This window comes from Poecilia mexicana, unplaced genomic scaffold, assembly GCF_051168715.1.
Source record: "Poecilia mexicana isolate PSO_F unplaced genomic scaffold, ASM5116871v1 scaffold_2, whole genome shotgun sequence".
Taxonomy (NCBI): domain Eukaryota; kingdom Metazoa; phylum Chordata; class Actinopteri; order Cyprinodontiformes; family Poeciliidae; genus Poecilia; species Poecilia mexicana.
Genome location: NW_028263371.1, coordinates 48,225,505 through 48,248,064, shown reverse-complemented (window position 1 = coordinate 48,248,064; position 22,560 = coordinate 48,225,505). Strand labels below are relative to the sequence as shown.

General features: G+C 41.2%; 1 protein-coding gene, 2 long non-coding RNA genes and 1 pseudogene across 4 annotated transcripts in view; 1 reads left to right on the top strand and 3 right to left on the bottom strand.

The window, feature by feature from the left end:
• Positions 1-22,560, bottom strand: part of LOC148160891 (uncharacterized) — a 165,837-nt pseudogene that overhangs the window by 111,851 nt on the left and 31,426 nt on the right. The window lies entirely within an intron of this gene.
• LOC148160893 (uncharacterized) lies at positions 6,598-8,277 on the bottom strand. Its single transcript, XR_015762402.1, has 2 exons — positions 6,751-8,277; positions 6,598-6,675 (listed from the first exon to the last, which is right to left on the bottom strand). It is a non-coding gene; the product is annotated as an uncharacterized LOC148160893 (long non-coding RNA).
• On the bottom strand, positions 11,739-12,510 carry LOC148160892 (uncharacterized). The gene is made up of 2 exons (XR_015761815.1): positions 11,892-12,510; positions 11,739-11,816 (listed from the first exon to the last, which is right to left on the bottom strand). It is a non-coding gene; the product is annotated as an uncharacterized LOC148160892 (long non-coding RNA).
• asic4a (acid sensing ion channel subunit family member 4a) overlaps positions 12,512-22,560 on the top strand; it is a 129,021-nt gene continuing 118,972 nt past the window's right edge. Inside the window, exons 1-2 of the mRNA XM_088002034.1 lie at positions 12,512-12,657; positions 12,742-12,951. The gene's annotated coding sequence lies outside the window, so the exon portion shown is untranslated. The remainder of the gene's footprint in view (positions 12,658-12,741; positions 12,952-22,560) is intronic.

Below are 22,560 nucleotides of genomic sequence, written 5' to 3'. Positions count from 1 at the left end.
GTTGTGGTAATAGCTTTACCTAAACCTGAGTGCTATTTGTTGACCCGCATCCATGAAAACTGCCTCCAGCAAATCGCTTATTTCAAAAGATGATCAAAGGCAAGAAAACACAGCAAACCTTGTGAGCAAAAGGGTGATGTTGATTAGTCTGACTGCAGGCTTTAAAGGAGCAAGTGTCTATTATTATTGCAGTGAAAGTCTGTGCATATATCCTGATTTGATCTCTGTTTTTATCAACAACATTGGATAACAGTGAAGAAGCAGCGAGAAGAATAATCTGAATTATTATTAAGATAAAATAAAAATGTTTCCACTGTGGATTTCATAGTGAAATTGGATATTCTGATTATGAAGTGCTGATTGGTGATTAGTCAAAATACAGCATGTTGCATGACTTCTGATGGAGTGGACGTTATTTGCTCAGCTCTAAGATCCAGTTTGTCTTTTAGCTCAATAGTCTCTAAAAAAAAATCTAAAATCTGTTTTTTATTTATTATTTTTATTTTAATCAGACACTGGAAATGGCATTGTGTTCTCTTAGAAAAACAAAATGGTCTTTCAACAACTTTATTATTATTATTTTTTTTTAAAAAAAGTAAGTTGAGAAAATGTTTTACCACTCCACACAAGCTAACATGAAGGAATCATCTTCCTTTTGAATATTAGGATACTTTTACACTTTTATAGGGTTTATATTTGCACGTAAATGCTTAAAGAGACAAATATGGAGCAGGTTTAGTGGAGATCCTCAACTCATATCTTGGAAACACAAGATATCAGAGTTAAATGCATCAAGTGTGCCTTTCACTCAAAGTGTGTTTTAATTGATTAGAAACGTACAAATTTATATCATCATAATCTGAACTTTCTAAAATTGCAGCCATGATGATCTTAGTGTATGTAAATTGTTGAATTTAAAGATGAATTAAACATTACCTTAAAACTATTAAACATCACAATGAATCCAGCTCAGAAACATTTAGTGTGAACAGGACATTAAAATAAACATTTGCCTTCATAAAACACAAGAGTCAGATCAATGTAACGCACTTCCAACTCAGGATACAGAAACATGCCACTAAGCATTCTGGGTAATAGTTCCCACGCCTGTCTTTTTCTTTTTTCAGTGTTTTTAAATGCTAACCTAAAAACCCTGTTCAACTCCTGGAGGTTTGATCAAATTAATAAAGAGTTAACTTACTGCTGTAAGTTTATCTTTCACAAACTTAACATCTAAAACTCACTACATGTATTTGACTTAACGAGTAGAAGATAGTAGACACTTTTAAATGTGGTACAAATGTTTGACAAGCAGAGGAATATTCTAATGTTCTCTTGGTGTAGCATATTGATGCAACAGTAAGTCTTTCATCCATGTTCATTGGATGAAATGTCTCAGCTTCTTCAAATATGAATTCAAATGTCTTTTATTGACATAAACCAAATACCTCATCATTCATCTTCATCAAAATCATTAAGAACATTTTCCTCCACATTCTTTGTTCTGATAGGAGTGCAAGATTATTTTAAATTACATCTGTTGCAATTCTGTCTCCAATAACTCCTGGATCCCATTTAGTCCATCTGAACACTTTCCAGTCTAATTAGACAAACACAGAGTTCAAATGGGTCTGATGCAAGGAATAACATTTTAATGGTGACTAATGCCAACTTTGCTTTCTTTTTGAGCAATGACTGCACTTGTACAGCCACTGTTATGACAGCAACACATCCACTATCGTTGCTTTGAATGAGTGGAACATCAATGCAGCTTGGTCAGACACTGCAGCTCTTTAGTTCCTCAATCCCAGCTCATCTGAAAGAAACCAATGTTAGAGAGACAGCTGATTGGTAGAAAACTGGGCTTCACCGAAGAATATGTCCTTTCTGTAACTTCCATGTTGCCTTTTACCTATTTAAAAATAAATATTCATAAAGCCTTTTCATGTACGGTTCTGGAAAAAATGAAGATTGATACTGCATTTGAGTAGAATCAATGAACCTCATTGGAAACCTCCTGGTTATTGCACTAAATATTGATTTCTGAACTCTTCCTGAGTTAAAACATTAGTATCACTGTTTCTAAATGAATATTAACTTGTTTTATTGCATTACTTGAGGTCTGAAAGGACCTCAAATATTTTGACCATTTCTCATTTTGTGCAAATAAATACAAATGTTTGCTTTGAATTTCAGAGACATGTTGTCAGTAGTTCATAGAATAAAAGAGCAATGTTCATTTTACTCAAACATTTACCTATAAGGAGTAAAATCTGAGAAACTGATCACTTTAAGTGCTCTTTTAATTTTTTCCAGATCTGTATTTGTTCTTTAAATATCATTCCTCCTTATAGGTGTAAAATACATGTACTCTGGTACTCCAAGTGTAAAAGCAGGAAAATCCAATTAGGACAAAGATTAACATAAAAAATTAGGAAACCTTCTGTCAGCAGATTGCAGAGTTTAAAAAATATCCAACAGCAGCAAGCACTTGACATGAATCTTCATTGGGTTAAAACCTTTATTCATGCACTATTAACTGCTACAATTGGTAGCAGGGTACTCAGAAAACACTTTAATGTAAAAACATTATTTGCATACACACACACACACACACAAGCATGAAATCTGATAGCTACAATTTTGCTGATAATGTTTGTGCTCCCAAGGAGATAAATACATTGGATTTTAAAGACCTCTTTATGGGTTTAATGAACGCTTCACCCTCCAGGGAAAGCTAAAGAGACTTTATAGGTCTTGAAAAATTACAGTTTGTTTATTAGTGTGATCATTCAGTCGGCATAAAATATGCCTCTTTAACACTAGAAGAAAATTGTTCTATTTTTTTACACAAACATGAAAAGGTTAGAAAATATCTCCACTTTTTTCTGTTGATTTTGTTACAGTTTAAACAGTGAATGTTTATATATATATAGTATATATACATATATATCACCACTGTTAGTTACCCTTATTTCCCCTGACAGAATCAACAAATAGAATGAGGAAATTATTGTCGTTCTATCATTGTCTGTGTGAAGACTTTAATATTGTGTTTTCCCCACAGCTTCCTGCCAACACAAGTCTATCAGCTCACCCAGGTGTGTGCCTTCTCAGCTAATTAGTCCGCTCTTCTGGAAAATGTAGGCTCACTCCATGCCAGGAGCTCGGCAGTTAGCGTCTTCTAGATGTTAAAACCACAATTAAGCTGTAATTTATGTTGGCTGCCACTGATCACTTGACGGGTGCCTTTCACTGTGACTCAAACTTCATATTTATCATTCGTGGGATGTTTGCAGAAGACCAAATAGCCTGAAGAAATATCTTGCTGCAACAAAACAACAACAAAAAAGATTGATGCTTCATTTGAGTAGAATCAATTTTTCACCTTAGATAAGATATTAAAGGTTTCCAGTTTTCAAAATATCCAGTGGACCCAATTTAAGCATGTAGCGCTATGCAAAAGTATGTAGATTCTTTGGTTTTGCTTTTGTGTCACTCTTTCAGATGAGCAAACAAACTTTAAAATCAGACAGACACTTATTTAATCCCCTTATGTCAGTTTCATGAAATATTTTACTTACCAGCTCAATAATTATCAAAAATTTGTAATTAAAATTATATTATACTATATTCATATGCCTGTTCAATATGCTGTGCTAAAGAAACAACAAATAAATCATTTCAAAAACTATGTTACATAGACAAAATGGTTACAAACTAACTCATAACAAGACGAGAAAATCCACGGATAATATATATATATATATATATATATATATATATATATATATATATATATATATATATATATATATATATAGTTTGCAGCTCTGCAGGGTTTCATGTCCGCCGTCGTTGGTTTGTTAGGATTCAGCCCCAACTCGAGCAGTGTGTGTGCCCCACTGTAACAAGCATGTTGTTAGACTGTTGACATATTCTGGGAGGTCGCCGATGGTAACATGTGGCAATGTTGCCTAGCAACAGGTGTGGCTTGAGCCAGAGTCGTTAAACAGTGGTCCGTTATATGAACAAATTACAACAATAATCCCACCAAGTAGAATTTAAATAACACTTAAACACTGTAAAACATTTGAGCCACATCAAATAAATTTAGAGAGTTTTAGATTTTGTGAAAGATAAACTTAGAGTCGTGAGTTGTGTTAAGATGTAGATCTAGCTGTTAGTTATTCATTCATTCATTCATTCATTCATGTTGAGTTGTGTTCTGCTTTGGCTTCTTCTGTTTTTTTGTTTCAGAATTCCATTAAATTTTTCGATTGAATTTTCTTCATGGTTCCTCACTCAGACGCTCTCATTCTGTTAATTAGTTATTAGTTAATCACCTCATCAGTTCACATTTCTCTCATTTTTTCAGTTTTTCTTACTGTTGTCTGTTCTTTCTGCCACAGTCCCAGTCTCTTATTATAGCTTTTTAGTTTTTGGCACTTTTCATTTTGATTTACCTCATTTGGACATTTTGGACAGCTTTCGGTAACAACTTTTATGATAGTTTTTACCTGTTGCACTCATTCTGACCCTTTTCGTTTCAAATCCAGTTTGGGTTTGCGCACCAACCAAACACTGGCAGCTTCAGAAATCTCAAATTGGGATTTAAAGGATCAATGTTCAACAATTATTATTTAAGTCTGGGGATATTTGAATGGTCAGTCCCAGTCCAAATTCACTTAAAAACACTTAGAAATAGTTGTTTAGGCTAGCATTAATGCTAATTTGCTGTTAGCCAATCACTGCACTCTTATTGTGTTTACAGACTGTATCTTGTCAGACATTTTCTTTCTTTTTCTACCAACTAGCAAAACCTTCCCACAAAGGTGATTCAGAAGTGGTGGAAGTTTTTTTGTAGCTGAGTAGTTGCATCAAACCCAATAATGAGTCTAGATTGAAAGCCTGAAAATATTTTTGTTGTTGGTTTGGGTCCATGGAAAACCCCAAAAATAATGTATTTTATTTTGTGTTTATATCTCATAATCCACCCATTTCAGAGCAATGACGTCATAGTCCCACCCTTAATGAAGCCCTGAAACACCAGTGCTTTGACTTCATGTGTGTACTTTTATTTGCTGTTGTGTGTCTGTGGCAGAATTAAAACACAACATACAAACTCTGTATAGTCACTGTAGTGTTCTGGGTCATTTTTAGTGTTTTCATGTGGATATTTCTAAAACTAGCACAATGTTTCCAAGATTAAATCAAAAAGGTTGTTTTGACAGACTGTTGTCATGTAACCATGGTTTAAGTGTGTATTGGTGGCCATGTTTACGTTCACCACAACAAGCTGTCTAAGACTGGAGTTCATGAGACGGGTGGCAAAACAATTGACATTTTCTTATCTGGAATTGAGTTTAAAACATATAAAAAAATTTTACAATATAAGATTTCTTGATACTCTGAGCCTGTTGGATAACTTTGAGTTAGTGCCTCAAACTGAAAAGCAGTTGATGAAAAGCAACCATTGACTGCGGAGACATCCAACAGATGGAGCTCTTGTGTATTAAAACAATCTCCCTTTTCTCAGAGAGGACATAAATTGTCCAGTTTTACAAGCTTTTACTGCATCACAATATCACATCTGAACAAACATTTCAAAAACTGTGTTGAATAAAACAAAGGCAGTCCCTCTCAAACATGAGGTCCTAAAGTACAAAGAGCTCCTGCTAATGTTTTTGTAAAAATGTGGCATTATTCATAATGTCAAAAATAACTTGAAGGTCAGTGGCATTTAATTGTGTTGTTTTGTTTTTAGGGCATCACACACAAAGCGAGCCGCCTGTTCGGAGTGAAATTGGCTCTGACAAACTAATACGATGCCATCTACTCCTTTAGTGGTTTTCATGCACCAGATGTGTCTGCATGCTTTTTATTCACATTTGGTATTTAGCCGTGGCGTGGACTGTGAGCTTTCATTCCCTCTGTGAGACTGTAAATAACCCCAGCATCCTCGGGGGATGACAACATAAAACAGTGCTGTTAGAGGACCACAGTGTCTGCCAGAGGCTGAGCCCAAACACGGGCGCTTCACTTCTGCAAAACTAAAACTAATATCCTGCATATCTGCTTCTCTCACACCATAAAAGACGAGCTTAACTGGAAACAAGCATACAAAGCAAGTAAAGGAGTGAGAGGTACAGGAACCTCGGGGAAATTAATGAGAAATTAATTTGCCGAGGTTCCTGCACATTTTAAATGTTTTTATTTTCTGAACCTATATGGGTGTTTTCACATCTGATAGTCCGATAGACTCCGTTTGATTGAGAACCACAACTGCAGCATTTGATATATGTTTTTTTCTGGTTTGGTTCGCTTTCACACCGAATTGTGCAAAACAAACCAGTTCATCCCCTCGCCTGTGGGGGCGCTACACCACGAACCACTGATTACAACGACATGAAAACCTCTGAAGAAGACGCGAGCACAAGTCCTTCGTCACAAAATGAAACGGATTAGCATCAAATTTTAGCGGTTGTAGAATTTGTCTTTTGTACTTAGTAAAAACAAAAAACAAAATAAAGAAAGAATGTCATAATGGGTCCTAGTGAACGCACCCACATGCAAGAACACAACCAGTAGAGCGAATCACAATAATAAAGTTTATTAAATAAAGAGAAGTGGTGGGGAGATCTGGATACGGGGTTGGAACTGCAAGGTCATCAACTGTTAAATGAGAGGACAGATGTGAATAGCAGTCGGTGGCAGAAGGATCATGCAGAGATAGTCGGTGAATCTTACTTGGATAAGGGGTGAAATGGGTTTGATTGTTGCCTGATTGTTGCCTGATTGTTGCCTGAGGTTGCGACGGAAGACTGAGGTCCAGAGCTCGCTAATCCGGCGAGCGGTGCACGTTGGAGGACGGACAGGTAAGAGCGGCTGTAGCGGACGGCTGGCAAACGGAGAGCTCGATTCATCCAGGGTCGAGGGTACTGGCTTCCAACAGGTACTACCTGAGGCGTCAGAGGGGGTAACGGTTCCTCGGGAGGCTGACCGGAGCGGAGATCACTCGGAGACTTGTATCCACAGGCTACACGCTGGGAGACGGCAGAAAACCTGACGAGAGGGAAACACATCGGGAGATCACTCAGGTGAATAACTCAGAGGGCCTAGCTCAGGGAAAGTTTACCATTCTAGGTTAACACTCAGGCACCAGAGTGTTTGCCAGCCGCAGCATAAATACTCCACTTCAGCCCTCTTCAAATTAGCCACAGGTGCGTCAACAGGGTCTGCCACCGCATGTTCCAGGGGCTCAGCCCATCGAGGACCTCTGGTGGATGGTGAGGAAACAGCAGGCAACAAAACAAAACCCAACCCCAAGATTACAAAAAAAAACAAAACAAAACACTGATCCCAACAGTACTCCCCCCTCAACGGTTGCCACCCGGCAACCGCGAAGAGGAAGCCCGGGACGAAACAAAATCTCTTATCAGAGTGGAATCCAAAATAAAGGAGCGGGGGACCCAGGAACGCTCCTCCGGACCGTAGCCCTCCCAGTCGACGAGGTACTGGTAGCCCCGACCTCGCCGACGGGAGGCCACGATCCGACGGACGGAGTAGGCTGGATGACCATCAATAATCCGGGTGGGAGGAGGGGGTTCGGTCGGAGGGCACAACTCACTGGTCAGGACAGGTTTAAGCTGTGAAACATGGAAGGTTGAGTGTATACGAAGGGATGAGGGAAGACGGAGACGCACTGCTGCTGGATTGATTATGGACAGGATTTCAAAAGGTCCAATGAACTTAGGTGCCAATTTCTTAGCCATGGCCTTGAGAGGGATATCACGGGTGGAGAGCCATACCTTTTGCCCAACAGTATATGCCGGTGCAGCAGAGCGCCTACGATCAGCTACGCGTTTGTTTTGGGCCGCTGTGTTATGGAGGGCTGCGATGGTTTCTCTCCAAATCTTCTGGGAGCGACGGATCTGGTGTTGCACAGAGGTCACCGAAATGTCCTTCTCATCAGAGGGGAGGAGTGGTGGTTGATATCCTAGAGAGACTTCAAAAGGGGAAAAACCTGTCGCAGCAGACACGTGAGAGTTATGGGCGTATTCAACCCAAGGCAAAAATTGGACCCAGTCAACAGGATTGGAAGAAGTGAAACATCTGAGAGTTGCTTCCAGCTCCTGGTTCATACGTTCAGTTTGTCCGTTAGTTTGGGGGTGATGGCCTGATGTGAGGGTTACCTTGGCTTCTAAAGCTGCACAAAACTCTCTCCAAACTTGAGAGATAAACTGAGGACCTCGATCAGACAGGATCTCCTGGGGAATGCCATGAAGGCGAAAGACATGTTTGATGAGGAGATGGGCGGTCTGAGAAGAAGTGGGTAACTTGCGGAGAGGAACTAGATGGCAGGCTTTCGAAAAACGGTCTATTAAAGTAAGAATAGTAGTCATACCCTTGGAATTGGGTAGGCCTGTGACAAAATCCATGGCAATATGGGACCATGGGCGCTGGGGTGTAGGCAGTGGTTGGAGGAGTCCTGCCGGGGGCTGATGAGAAGACTTATTACGGGAGCAAACAGGACAGGCAAGTACAAACTCTTTGACATCTTTGTGTATAGATGGCCACCAAAACCTTCGATTTACGAGTGCAATAGTACGACTGACACCTGGATGGGCTGAGAATTTGGATGCATGGATCCACTGGAGAAACCGGGGCTTAATTGCTGCAGGAACAAACAATTTACCTGGTGGGCATGACTCGGGGGGAGGTTCAGACTGTTGTGACTGACGGATCAGGTCTTCGATCTCCCAAGTAACCCCTCCAACCGTGCAACTGGGAGGGAGGAGGGGAGCCGGACCGTCTTCAGCGTCGTCGGGGGTGTGTAACCTGGACAGCGCATCAGGCTTGATGTTCTTTGAGCCTGGTCGGTAAGAAATGGACAGATTAAAGCGGGAAAAGAACAATGACCATCTGGACTGTCGGGGGTTGGATCTCTTGGCAGCTTGAAGGTATGACAGATTCTTGTGATCCGTCCAAACTAAGACGGGGTGCTCCGCCCCCTCTAACCAGTGTCGCCATTCCTCAAGAGCTAACTTGATGGCTAACAACTCTCTGTCTCCAACATCATAGTTACGTTCAGGAGGGGTCAACCTGCGTGAGAAGAAGGCACAAGGGTGAGTCTTTCCATCCGTTTCTGACACCTGAGACAGCACTGCTCCAACTCCCGAGTCTGAGGCATCAACCTCTACTATGAACTGTCTCTTGAGGTCAGGCTGGACCAAAACAGGGGCTTTGGAGAACAGCGTCTTCAACTGCATGAAGGCAGACTCGGCTTGGGGAGTCCAAGTAAAGACTGACTTAGTGGAGGTGAGTGCCGTTAGTGGCGCAGCCGTCTGGCTGTAGTTGCGGATGAATCTACGGTAGAAATTAGCGAATCCAAGAAAGCGCTGAAGTTGCTTGCGGGTGTCTGGTCTGGGCCACTCGATAACAGCCTTGATCTTGTCCTCTGAAGGCCTTACCTGTCCGCCCTCAAGCACATAACCCAGGAATGTAACTGACGGACGGTGGAACTCGCACTTCTCTGCTTTTACAAATAGCCTGTTTTCTAGGAGACGCTGAAGAACTAGGCGAACATGTTTCTTATGTTCTTCTAGGGACTTGGAATAAATTAGAATGTCATCAAGATAGACGAAGACAAAATCATTAATGAAATCTCTCAGAACATCATTGACTAAAGCCTGGAAAAAGGCTGGCGCGTTTGACAAGCCAAATGGCATCACTAAATATTCATAGTGGCCTATGGGTGTTTTGAAGGCCGTCTTCCATTCGTCGCCTTCACGTATACGTAGCAGGTGGTAAGCATTTCGGAGATCTAACTTGGAAAAAATGACGGCGCCCTGAACGGGTTCAAAAGCTGAAGACAACAGGGGAAGGGGATACTTGTTTTTAATAGTTATCTGGTTTAGGCCTCTGTAGTCAATGCATGGCCTAAGCGAACCATCTTTCTTGCCTACAAAAAAGAAACCTGCAGCTAGTGGTGAGGAAGATGTCCGAATGATTCCTGCTGCTACAGAGTCGTTGACATATCTTTCCATTGCCTCACGTTCAGGCTTGGAGATGTTATAAAGTCGACTGTTAGGAAGTGGGGCCCCAGGCAACAAATCTATGGCGCAGTCATAAGGACGATGCGGAGGTAGTGTGAGTGCTTTACTTTTGCTAAAGACGGGAGCTAAATCACGGTAGTCATCAGGGACTGCGGAGAGGTCTGGGGAGTCCATCACTTGAGGCTCTGATGCCACAGGACTGGGGGGAACGGCAGCATGGAGGCAGGCTGAATGGCAGTGACTTGCCCAAGCCTCAATGTGGGATTCTGACCAGTTAATGTGTGGGTTGTGTTGGGTTAACCAGTTGAACCCGAGGACTACTGAGGAGCTTGCTGCTGGGAAAACATAAAATGAGATGTGTTCAGTGTGATTACCAGACATGATTAAACGGACTGGTTTGGTTCTGTGAGTGATTCTGGGCAGAGCCTCTCCGTTGAGAGCTGAAACCCTGAGGGGAACGGCCAGTGGGTCAACTTCAATCCCCATCTGCTTAACAAGGTCAGAATCGATAAGATTCTGCTCGCATCCTGAGTCTATGAACACAGACAAAGGGAGAGATTGGTTATTATAAAACAATGTAGCTGGAATGAGTAGGCGAGATTTCTTTTCTTGATGTTGGTCCGGCAGACTCCTCACCCTTACTGTCGGACCTGCGGGTTTAACCGGAGGGGGCATTTTGCAATGAAATGGGTGGGATCGCCACAATACAAACAGAGACGTGAGGTCATTCTTTTACGCCTTTCTTCGGGTGTCAATCGTGTGTGTCCCACCTGCATAGGCTCCGGATCTGCTGGGGCTGAGGGTCCAGGCTCAACTTGTGGGGCGGAAGGTGTCGCAGAGGTAAAGGTCTTCACTGAGTAGTTCCTTCGAAGTCTTTCTCGGGTTCTGGCTCGAATTCTGTTGTCCAATTTTATTGTGAGGTTAATAAACTCCTCCAATGACTCTGGCTCATCTAGAGTTGATAATTCATCCTTGACTTGCTCACTCAAAGCATGAAAATATGCACTCTTTAAGGCAGCTGCATTCCAGTTTGTTGCTGCCGCTTTAATCCTAAAGTCAATAGCAAACTCAGAGACACTTCTTGACCCTTGCTTTAGGTTCCATAACTCACGCGAAACTGACGTCTTGTCAATTGATTGACAAAAAACCTGTTTTAATTCAGTCAGAAACTCAGGAAAGGAACAGCCAAAATCAGTGGGGGAAGGAAACCTTGCCTCGGCCCACTCCAGGGCTCTACCGGAAAGCAGTGAGAGGACATAGGCTATCTTAGCATTATCATGCGGAAAACTTTGCGGGGAATGGTTGAAAATTATTGAGCATTGGAGCAGGAAACCACGACACTTGTGAACCTCACCTGAAAATTTCTCTGGTGTAGGTGGATGTATCTCGGAAAATGTGGGCCGGGCTGGCGGAATGGGAGCGGCTGGCAGAGGTGGAGGACTCGGTTCCTGTGAAACAGGGTTCTGCAGAAAGTTTGAAATTTCAGAAAGTTGGCGGTTAGTCTCAGCCTGTCGGGTTCCCAATTCTCGAAGGGCAGCGTCGTGAGACTGAATGAGGGCATGTTGCTCGGACAACGCCCTCCTGATTGCGTCTGCTGGGGTAACTTGTTGGCCTGAGTGTTCTGTCATAATGGGTCCTAGTGAACGCACCCACATGCAAGAACACAACCAGTAGAGCGAATCACAATAATAAAGTTTATTAAATAAAGAGAAGTGGTGGGGAGATCTGGATACGGGGTTGGAACTGCAAGGTCATCAACTGTTAAATGAGAGGACAGATGTGAATAGCAGTCGGTGGCAGAAGGATCATGCAGAGATAGTCGGTGAATCTTACTTGGATAAGGGGTGAAATGGGTTTGATTGTTGCCTGATTGTTGCCTGATTGTTGCCTGAGGTTGCGACGGAAGACTGAGGTCCAGAGCTCGCTAATCCGGCGAGCGGTGCACGTTGGAGGACGGACAGGTAAGAGCGGCTGTAGCGGACGGCTGGCAAACGGAGAGCTCGATTCATCCAGGGTCGAGGGTACTGGCTTCCAACAGGTACTACCTGAGGCGTCAGAGGGGGTAACGGTTCCTCGGGAGGCTGACCGGAGCGGAGATCACTCGGAGACTTGTATCCACAGGCTACACGCTGGGAGACGGCAGAAAACCTGACGAGAGGGAAACACATCGGGAGATCACTCAGGTGAATAACTCAGAGGGCCTAGCTCAGGGAAAGTTTACCATTCTAGGTTAACACTCAGGCACCAGAGTGTTTGCCAGCCGCAGCATAAATACTCCACTTCAGCCCTCTTCAAATTAGCCACAGGTGCGTCAACAGGGTCTGCCACCGCATGTTCCAGGGGCTCAGCCCATCGAGGACCTCTGGTGGATGGTGAGGAAACAGCAGGCAACAAAACAAAACCCAACCCCAAGATTACAAAAAAAAACAAAACAAAACACTGATCCCAACAAAGAAACCATTAGCTTTTTCTCCTGCTAGCTTAGATTCTCGCGTTGTTTTAGATGTTTTTAAGCAGAATGACCTGCGCTGTGGTTAGCTTCCTGCTTTCGGATCGGTCTGGATAATGGAGAAATGGGAGGCAGGGAACTGGGAAGTGGGTGAGAGGTGCAGAGCAATGAATGTAAATAAGTGTTAAAATGAAGTGAAGAGCTTACTGGTTAATGAGAGCTGAATCCCGCCAGGGAGGAGTGGAATCCGGTTGGTTTGTGATGGTTGGAGCTGAAAACATGGAGGTGATACTGGAGACTGGAACCGGTGGAACGATGAGAGCATTGGAGAGCAGACAGGTTGGCTTGTTGGAGGAAGAGGAGCCAGTCCTCAACATGATCCAGAACCGTCATCTTGAACGAGGAAGTCCAGGAAAAACGAGGAGAAGCAACTAGGAGACACAGGTTTCTATGACAGTTCATTCTTATTGAAACAGTAGCTGCGTTTCCATTACAAATGTGTGCAAAACTTTGATATTCTGCTAATGTTGATAAAACTAAATTTTTCAATTGCAGCATTTCCTTGAAGTAAGAATCGCAATTTAAAAAATCACATGTGAATAAGTTTGTCCAAACGATAAGTCGTTAAAAAAATCATTGTCTTGTTACTTCCTGTCGTCTTTATCATTTTTTCCCCACCAGTTGTAACATATGGTGAGAAAACAGCGTTTCCATTGTAGTTTTGCAAAATAAACTAATTTTGATTCAGCTGAAAAATCACCTTATTCCAGTACAAAAACTTTTCATTCACAAACGTGTTTTTTCCTTTTGTTTTTATTTAATTGTTGCGTTTCCATTAAGCAAATTTATTTTTATAATTTCAAATGGTGCAATTAAATGGTCAATGGAGATGCAGTGACTGACTGGCGGCCATCTCATTTCCTTCGCCCTCCAACGGAGAACCTGCAGCTCTATAGGAAAACTACAGCATAAACACAATAACCTGGAATCCTGACACAATACCTCAACCAAATCCCCTCATTGTTTTCAAAATGCACAGGAAACTTCTGCTGTTTCACAATTGATCACTTTAATGAATTCTTCCTTCAAAATATTCTCAGATTGTCCTTTTCAGTAGAAAACACTTGGGAAATGTAATAATCAGTCATTTCCTTTCATCCCGTTGTATGTTTTTGCACCTGCGATTGTTCCGGTTTCAACTAAAGTCACATTTCAGTCGCCCTCCCTGACTTGCTTGGCACGTGTGTTTGGAGCGGCTGAATTCACTTTTAAATATGCCTTTTCTCTGGAGGTCTCAGCCCCTTGTGATGTGACCCGCATGACTAATTCCTTTTAAAGAGGAATAACATGCATTAGGGCTCTCCCTTTTCTTCCTTCTATTTGCATAATTTTGTTTGGCAACTTGGCAAGGAGCCATTAACGGCACCGAGACACACACTGTAAAGGTTAGGGGCTGGATTCGGATCGATACTTTTATTTCAACTTCTTCAGTTGCATCGGGCTCCGAATCGGTGATGCATTCCTTGATTCGGATGCTTGAGATAAAGCAACATCTTTACACTGCCTTGTTTTAATTTCCTACAGACATTTCACTCAATCAACAGTCTTTTACTTAGTTTTTTTCTTGTGCTCAATCTCATTTGTGCTCGTTATTGCTTCAATTAGACGTTCTCTTAGGGTGACGTTAAAACATGTGGTCCAGCTGTGTGGGAGAAAACCCGACTGCATTCGGGTCAAGAAGTGAAAGCTCGACCAAAACAAGTGGATTACGCAGCAGGGAGAGGTGGGGGGGGACACAGGAGGATGACCGGGAGAAGTTGTGTCTAGCGCCAGTCAAGAGGAAATAATCACAATGTTACCTTCTCATGAAATATTAATCTCCCTCTTCCGATTTTAGCCCGGTCTTAAAAATAAAAAGCTGCCTTTCCTCTTTACCTTTAAGGCAGCATGCAAGGGTATTTTTGTTTTTATTACTTGTTTTTGACAGCTGTATTACTGCTGATAAGTAGGGCTGTGTGAGCTGATCAAGTAGTGAGACAAGCATTCAGAGCAGCAGCAGCAGCAGCAGCACAGCAGCAGCGCTGTAGTCACAAGGAGCCGTGGCAGCCGAAGCAGCAGCAGCACTATCAGTCACAGCGCAGGCAGCAGCAGCGACAGCAGCAGCAACAAACTCTCTCCCGTCTTTCTCCCCCCCTCTTCTTTCTGGAGTTGTATCCCGCACCGAGGACAAAAGCCGGAGAAGTAGGAGGGAAGTGATCCAGGGCTGAAAGCTGCCATCAAGAAGAAACAAAAAACGCAGACCTGGCTGCCCACATGCCTATCGAATTTGTTTGCAAAATCAAATTTGCAGAGGAGGATGAGAAGCAGAAAAGCAAGCAAGATGGGGATAAGGAGAGCCTGATCGAGGAGAGCTGTACGCCGCCGGCCAAAGACTTGGCAGGGTTTGCTAACTCCTGCTCCCTCCATGGGATCAACCACATCTTCGTCTCTGGCCGCCTGGGGATCCGGCAGACTCTCTGGGCTCTTGCCTTCTTGACTTCTCTGGCGCTCTTTCTGTACCAAGCGGCCAAGTGTGCCATCTCCTACCTGGAGCACCCTCATGTGACGGCGCTGAACGAAGAGGCGACCCCGGAGATGGTCTTCCCTGCCGTGACCATCTGCAACATCAACCGGTTTCGCTTCTCAGCCCTCACCGACGCAGACATCTACCACCTGGCAAACTTGACGGGTCTGCCCCCCAAGAACAGGGACGGGCACAAACCCACTGATTTGATGTATCCTGCACCTGACATGCAGGACATCTTCAACAGGACGGGGCATCAGCTGGAGGAGATGCTGATGAGCTGCAATTTCAGTGGACAGAACTGCTCAGTTGAGGACTTCTCTGTGGTGAGTGCCAAACTTTTGGAAAGTTTTGCTGAATTAAATCTTTGCTTAAAAGTTTTGCAGTTTTCTCAAGTAAGAAATAATAAGAAAAGGACAGAGAGGAGGAAGAGTGAGTCTCTTTTCCTTTATGTCCAAGCTTACAAGGAGGGGAGTGCGATTCCCATGATGCAGATCTGCATGCAGAATTCATTGCATTTTGCCTGATCGTTGAGCTGCGTCTCTCGCTGAGTTCCAAGAAGCAACAGTGTTTCTCGTCAGACCAGATCCTCTCCACGTCAGAGAACGAAGTCTGCTTCCTGCACATGGAAAACACAGAGCTGTCACAGGCATTTGTGCACTTTTTTTTTATCTTCCTGCAAAGCAAACTGCACTTTAACGCCACTGCTACGCCAGGCAGCTGAGAGCGCATGGCAACCAAATTGTTATCGAAATTAGCCGACTCTCTTTGTCTCTCTTTTCACGCTCTCTCTCTCTCTCTCTCTCTCTCTCTCTGCCTGATATCGTAGAGTGAGAGCGGCTGCCTCTCTATCCCGCTCGCCCAGCTCTTGTACCTTTCAGGAGGAGAAGGAGTAATGCTTCTTCAATGTTGTATTTCAATCCTGCTGCTGTTAGGATTAAATATTTAAAGACTGACATACATGATTTTTGCATTAGCTAGATTGACTAAAAGGAATGAAACAATTTCCATGAGAGGCAAAGTGTTTGTATGCCAGTGTGTGTGTGTGGATGGAAAGAGGGGATCTCAGGTGAAGGAAGGGCAGTTTGAGCCTGTTGTCTGTGGGATGTTTATTTAAGACATTGTCCTTACAGGAGATGGATTTCCCCTCCATCTTCCCTGCAGGAATATTCAATTGATTTAGAGATGATAAACTGCCGGTGTCACGGCTTAATAGGGTATGTTGAACACTGATGTGGTCACAAAGATTCGGTCTTATCCCTGAGATGATGCATAATAATGTGCTAGGTTGCACCAGCCAAAAAATAAATCTCTGTTTCGTTCTTATCCTTGCGACTCTGGGATATTTATTTCTTTGTTTTTGAGGCGGCCTCTCATACTCGGGTGCAGAATTACCTGTGACATTAAAATGGATGCCCCTTGAAGAAATTTTCACAATTGCTCAATCAGGCAAAGGAAAATGTCAAGCTCCTCGGGGGAGCTGAAAAGTTTGATCAGATTCTATCTGAAGTAAGAAAAGACGGCAGTAAAAGTTATATATATATGTAGCGCGCTTCCCCACTCCTGGTGGATTCACACATAAAAGACATCCAGTAATCATCCGTCCCAAGTCAGCCTCCCTCGGACTTCACCACAGATTGCAGTCCTGTAGAAAGTTTCCCCCCAGACAATGTTTTGTCTCCCGTCAGCTGTGTGATATGCATTTTTTGCCGCTGGCAGTTCGATCCTTTTCAGGCGGCTTCACAACTCGCTCTCTCTGCATCCTGGTGGGGAAACACAACTTGTGGAAACAAGATGTCTGAGAGCATCTTGTTAAAAACAAAATTAAACAACTGTCTCGACAAATCTGCGACAAGACACGCGTACAACAAACTACGATAAAAAAAACAACACCCAGAGATTGATGGGCTCTGATTGGTAATTGAGTTTGCCTCTTAATTTCCCGTCATGTTCTTAGCTTATTTTTGGCAAAACATTTTTGCAATTTCTTCATTTTGTGTTGCTTCCAAGATTACAAATTTACCAACCTTTTTCTGCTTGTGCACTAGTTCAGATTTGAAATCAGCAGTTCATACTGGGAAACTAGAAGTTGGTAAAACTCTGATCGGTGCACATTCATCTTTTATATTAAAAACCAATTAATACCAGTGAGCCCCCTATTGATCACATGTACAAACGCATTGACGAGTCTCGTACAGTTCGGTCGTTATTGCTGTTCTCCTGCGAACCCTCCTCCAGGATCCACTCCTGTTAATGTGTTTTTGTTCGATCGATCATACAGGGAGCGACAGATGTTTTATTTCAGTAAAAAGCTCTGTGAATCTGTGGCTCTCCAGAGAGAGAAGTTATGAAATAAATACAGCTTCTGTGTTTTCTGACATTCTAGGCTTTGTAAACAGATCCTGACCGCTGGCTTTACATTGTGGGCTGCATTTGCCTTTCTTGAATCAAGAACGGATGAATTCATATGTATATTACTCTGTGTGGTCGTTAGTCAGAAATATTCCTGCACATATTTCCAGTTTTTTAATCTCAAATTTCCACAGTAGTAGATTTTTCAGTCCAGCTTAAAGGACACATCAGTTTGCTTTCAGTTTGTAGTGAATATTTTTGCAGAGGTCAGTCTTTTTAAAAGAAACCTGTTAAAACTACAGACAGTAAGGAGCTGGATGCATAGATATGTGCATGTATGTAAAATTATGGAAATGCTTCAGTGATGTGTTTATGCAGATCTTCTTTAGCTCACTTTTAAATGGAAATATAACTTTATTTATTTAGATGTTGTTTTTACAATGGCCAGGCTTTAAATCAGGGGTGTCAAACTCATTTTCATTTTAGGCCACATCAAAAATCATTAATGTTGTCAAAGATCCAGTTGTGTGGTAAGAAGCATGAAACTGATGAAATGTTAATAAATAAATGTTTCTGCATCTGTACTTTTCCCTTCAGGATTTCCAGATTGTGTTTAGGATTTTTTTTTTCACAGATTTTTTGTTGCTACTTTATAAACATTTACGAGGAATTTTGCAATATTTTCACTTAAATATAACGTGACTTTCGTTACTCACCGTTTCGCTCATGGAATATAACTTGACATAAAATAAGGGGGCGAAAGCAGTAGAAGAACACAGTACCGCCACCTGCAGGTGGGAGTTGGCATCACTTCAACTCAATGGTTTTAATCATTTTCAGCAAAAGAAAATTGCACATTTATGCATTATAAAAATGATGAATGGATGTAACTTTTTGAAAATGAAATAGGAGGTAACATCTTAAAATACAGATGGGTTTTTTTTTCATAATGTGTGTTTAAAATACCTATCCAATCTTGGAAAATAAACTTTTCCACACTTTCCTTTGGTTTCAGATCTCCATTGTTAATTTTAATCGAATAACAAGAGTTTGAGATTTAAATTTGCAAAGTTCTCCGTTTTATGGATGGGTATATCTTTTCAATTTGGGCAAAATCAAAAATCACAGATTTTGTGGCACGAATTTAGAAATATTTGCGCTCGTGTATGATGTTAAATGTGACTTTTTATCAATTGCCGTATCAATCACAGACTATCGAGTAAGGCTGAGGCCGCAGCCAGTTAAACCAAATGTTTCTGGCCAATTTTGAGAAAAATGTGCAATAAAAATCTGAAAAAATGTGGTGCTCTGCTGATTTTGTGAGAGTTTTGCAGATTTGTGAAAAACTAGAGGGACTTAATGATGTAATTTGGAGTCTACATGGCCACATTAAAAGCTACGGCGGTCCAGATTTGGCCCCCGGGCCTCGAGTTTGACACATGCAATAAAGTCTAATATCTTTTTCCGTACTTATCCAAAACTTCCATCCAAATCATTAGTTTTCCAGACTGTGTGGCAACCCTGTTTATTGTATTTGGTTAGTAAATGTTGTTTTAAATGTGTCTTAAAACATCCATTTTTAATATTAGTTTACTCCAGAAGGCCCTTTCTTGATTCACAGTACAAAATCATAAATCAAAGCAAAGCGAAGCCCTCTGACCGTTCCAATTTACGGCAGGAAAATAAACTGTCATTTTACAGAGAAATTTGTTTTGCTCCTTTCGCCATCACAGACTGCCATGATTATTTGACGTAGGTGAAAAGACCATTCCTTATAATTAAAGATAACATTATTGACTTGGATTAATCTCAGAAGATAAAGCTGATTCAACAAGCCATGAATAAACAGATTAATATTTTTCTCCCAGTCTGACTCCCTGAATAATTGTTAATCTAGTGTTTAGAGCTGTTGCAGAAATGAGCAGCAAGCCCGTTGTTTTTTTTAAGCAAAGCGATGAATTGGTTTGCTCTGACTCTCAGCTGTGTTTGCTGCTGCATTATCAGATTTTGCTCTCAGCAAGGACAGATCCCCACTGCATATATTCATGGAGATGGCTAAAACACCTATGGGGTGGCATTTGAGGTGATCTATAAAAACCTGTGTTAACGGGGACGGCACTGAAGTGCTCTTCGACTTCAATTTGTCATTTCACTGACTGAAGCCTCTGTTGTGTATTTTATAGATAATTGAACGTTTAATGGTAAAACGCGCAGACAATGTTTATCCCGTTTACCCTTTTTTTCTGTCCCTCACAGCAGAAAAAGACCTTAAACTACATAAATGTAATTTTATAATATAGAGAATTGGCACAAAAGAAGGAATCTGAAGTGCGCTGCCCTTGTGTGGGTCGTCAGAACAGAAAACTATGATTAGAGTGAATAAAGGCCAAATGCTTTACACTTATAGAAAGGGTTTTTCTTTTTTTACATCACAAAGAGTCATAAGTATAATCATATAGATATAATGGGTTGGTATGAGACCTTTGCTGTATGAAAACACTGAGTGAAGTACATCAATTTCAACTGCTGTATTTAAAATGGAGAACTGATTCAATCATCTATTGTATTTTAGTAACATATTTATGACAAGTTTTGAGCAAAAATGCTACATCTCATGTTGTTTCTTTTATTTTCCTTTTAAAACCTTTTAAGTTTCAAATCTCCGCCTGAATATTTTTGCTTATTTTAATTGTACAAAGGTCTTTACATGTCCCATCAGTAAATATTACCGTAAGAACCCGAAATTGGCTGGAAAGCACAATGTCTTCCGTTTCAGAAACTGTTGCACAAAGTATTGCAGAGTTTCGGTAACACAAATCTGGTTTGTAGAAATGTGTCAACGGCGACAACGTTTGGCTGAGAGATGCCAGAGAAAAAGTCACTGACCTGAATTTTGTCCTTCCATGTAAAGCAGAGAGTAAATGCTGCCCCTCCCCAACCTGTTTCTGAAAACTGCTCGCCAGCTAATAGAAATAAGGTCACTACATGTTCCCTTGATTAAAACTAAAACCAAATTTGACTGAAGAGGAACGTTTCCTACGATATAAAGGCGTGGACTGCCATGGTGTGGAAACTGAAAAAAGTACCTGCCATTACTTTTAAGAAGAAAATACAATTTTAAGACTGCAGGCAGCAAAGTACAGGTGAAAGCATCAAATTAGGCTGAACACCTAAGCTCAATTTCCCATTTATTATCAGCTTTTTATATCCCCCATGTTCCTCTACAAAGAGCTACACACCAAACTCAACATGCACTTAAAAAAAGAGATAAGAAATGAATCAGCTGCTTTATAATTTCTTTAAATTAAAATCATGAAAAAATTAATAAAATTTACTCTGTCAACAATAATTAATATTACTTTAACTAGATTAATGGACATGTTTTATTACAGTGGAGGCAATTGGAGTATTTTGGTGCCTATATAGCAAAGTGTTTTGTTTTTATTTTTCAGAATATTGTAATTACATGATCTTTTTATTCCAATTTATAATTTCCAAAGAATCACACACAGGCCTTTATGTATCAACCAAATAACGTTTAAAATCACACTTATATTGATAGTTAACGAACAAGAACCACATGCAACAGCTGACTGATTAAACTCAATCCAGACACTGTGATTGTTTTAATTTCTTTTCCAGAAATAAAGTCTGTAAAATATTCCCGCTCTGCCTAAAAGTACCTAACAGTAGTTCTGATGAGAACATTTATTCTCTGCCTTCGCTGAAAGCAAAAGTTCACACCCGATTTGATTCGTTTAATTAATATTTCCACTAAAGATAGCTGATTTTATTCATGTATTTGAATAAGCACTGCAAAGTGGTGATATTTATCAAAGCAGACGAGTGCGAATGGTGAATAATTGAAAGTTAGCAGAAGGAGTTTAAAGAGGAGATGCCTCTAAATGTAACATACAGCTAGTAGGAAACAGCTAACCTATAATCAAACCAGCCTGATCTTTCAAAATAAAGAAATCTAGGCCACCTTAAGAGCTGCTGTGAAGATGTAAAGATTTAGAAATCTCTCCTGGTTTTTTGTTTGACGTTGACGGGCTATGCAAAACCAACATCTGATGGTTTCAAAATGCTAAAATATTTATCCAAGCTTAAAAGTAGGATAAGGCGAGACAAGAATATGATAAATATGCATAAATATACTTTTAAAGTAAATGTATAGTCAACAGTGGGAAATAATAAACATCATGATGGGTCAGTGTTTGTTGTTTATCTGGGCATAGATGAATGAGCTGTTTAATTTCTCTGAGGTTGTATTTTATGTTTCAATAATATATTTACAAGAGTTGCAGCTCACAAGATGTTTCTGGTTTCTGTTGCAGTAAATCAGAAATTTCAGCTACAATTTTCTGTGTTTTTGTCATCATTCAGTTATACGTTGATAAAATATGTTATGGTGCGTTCACACCAAACGTGTTCTGAGCGTCTACATTCACAGTCTATGTGGCGGCGCGTCGAGGGCTGTGGCGGTGCGTTTCACGCATCCATCGCGCTCCGATTTGGAGCGTTTGATGCGTCAAGATGCATTTGACAAACAGGCCGGCAACGAAGAACGACTAGAGCGATTTTGACACATCTGATGCGTCCTTGATGTGCCTTCACTATAGATGCACGATATTATCGGCATGATATTGGTAGTTGCAAGTTGAAAGTGTTGCATCATTTTCAGCCTCCTTTTTAGCATTTGCATTTGAGAGCAGGCTCCATTGACAAAGAGAGTGCAGCATTTTAATTCCACAGTGGAGAAAGACATATAGTAAGTAGGTATAGGAAAACAATATCGGTATTAGTATTGTTTATTGACCAGATGAGTTATAGTTTATCGCCATATCGGATATCCAATCCAATATCGTGCATCCCTAGTTTCCACAAAGACTTTGAATGTAGACCAGAAGGGCGAAACGCTAGGTGTAGAGCGCTTTGCACAGGCGTCAAAATGGAAGCACCGGATGACGTGTTTTTGACGAGCGTAAAATGTTTTTATGTGGTTAAAATAAAATTGAAAGTATTGAAATTTAATGTTGATAACTTGATGTAACAAGTTATGTAGAAGAATACTTCTTCCTTACCACTCCGGTTTGCTGACGTATCTTTCTACCAAAGTAATGTGATTTAGCCACGAT